The sequence below is a fragment of the Lolium perenne genome, chromosome 2 (assembly GCF_019359855.2).
Source record: "Lolium perenne isolate Kyuss_39 chromosome 2, Kyuss_2.0, whole genome shotgun sequence".
In the NCBI taxonomy this organism is placed as follows: Eukaryota; Viridiplantae; Streptophyta; class Magnoliopsida; order Poales; family Poaceae; genus Lolium; species Lolium perenne.
In genome coordinates, this window is record NC_067245.2 from 35,090,873 (window position 1) to 35,092,249 (window position 1,377).

Consider the following 1,377-nt stretch of genomic DNA (forward strand, 5'->3'; position numbering starts at 1 on the left):
CAAGTGCTGACGACGTGAAGAGATAGAAACAGAGAGAGAACGAATGGATGTGAATGATTGCTTTTCATTGATGTGGACTATGGGTATTTATATGACCTCAACAGTCGGGAGTACATGTCAGTTACAAAATTTGTGTCTCTTTGGAAAGAACACAACTGTTCGCTTTGCACAGCGATTAGACAAATCTCTAATATGCTAACTGCTATAGGGAATATTCTAAGGAATCTTCTAACTGCTTGATTAGCCTAAATCTAAAGCTAATTTATTCCTAACACGCCCACAACTCAGTTCGGCCGTGTCCGTAACCACCTGCTCGAGGGTCGTGCGATCCCTGGCACCTGGCAGCCATGCACTGACTCATCGGGCTCCGTGTCGTCGATCTCGATTCCAAAGCAGCGGTATGTGTGATAACTGTCACCGCCGCCGCTACTACTGCTACAGACTTGACCGGCGGCCCGGCGCCGTCTTCCCTCCCTCCCGCTCAACTGCTCAAGGCGAGGAAGTATTCCCCGCGGCCGCGCAGTTCGGCCAGCCACGCAATGCAGGCGAACCGTTTCACCCAGCTACAGATGGGCTAACACGCGCTGTAAGACTTACACTGGGCCGTCTCCACCGAGCGGACAGGGCTAGATGTTTCGATTCAGTCAATACATCGCAAATGGAAAACTGATGGATCGTACACAACTGGCCCATCGCCTCCACAAATCCGTGGGCTACTATGCTTACAGATTGAGCTGGGCCCTCAAATCCGTGAGCCTTTCTGAAACCGGCGCGCCAGAAAATATTATGAACTGCTGTTTGAGTTTAGTTTTAGTCCCACACACGAAGTCTAATAAGATCGACCTAAGGGAAGGCAATTTATTAGCAGGGGAAGCATAACTTAGAAACTAACTTACCTGGATGGGGTCAATGGGTGATCAATCAAAAAATACTCATGGCCTAGATCAATTGCTCACACTGCACTTGGTGAGCATGTTGATCTACCATCTCCCCTCGTGGGAGTGTGGACGTCGTAATTTATGATAGAGGATACGTTTTGATCATGGTGGTACCTCTTTATGAGACTCCTTAACTGAAGTCGGAAATTTCCTAAAAAACAAAACTGAAGTCGGAAATCTTCAGAACAGTAACAGGCTTGCAGCTCCGATACAATCGGACTGTAGTGTGTCACGTACTGTCTCGTGAACCGTAGCGATTCGTTGACACGGCCGGCGCCTACAAACTTTCTCGTGTCGCCACTTTTGTCGGCCGGAAGAACATTTCAGTTTTCAGGTACCCCGTTTGCCTTTTTCCTTCTGCTAGCTTACCTGGCCCCTTGTCTCTTGTTTTTAATTTCAGGTAATGAGGTAAACTACTCATGACGTTCCCTTTTGTTTT

At 47.9% G+C, this 1,377-nt stretch overlaps 1 non-coding gene across 1 annotated transcript; it reads left to right on the forward strand.

Annotated features, from left to right (window-relative positions):
• The first annotated feature begins 888 nt into the window (after positions 1–888).
• Positions 889–1,055, forward strand: LOC127337801 (U1 spliceosomal RNA). Its single transcript, XR_007874113.1, has one exon. It is a non-coding gene; the product is annotated as a U1 spliceosomal RNA (small nuclear RNA).
• The last annotated feature ends 322 nt before the right edge of the window (positions 1,056–1,377 follow it).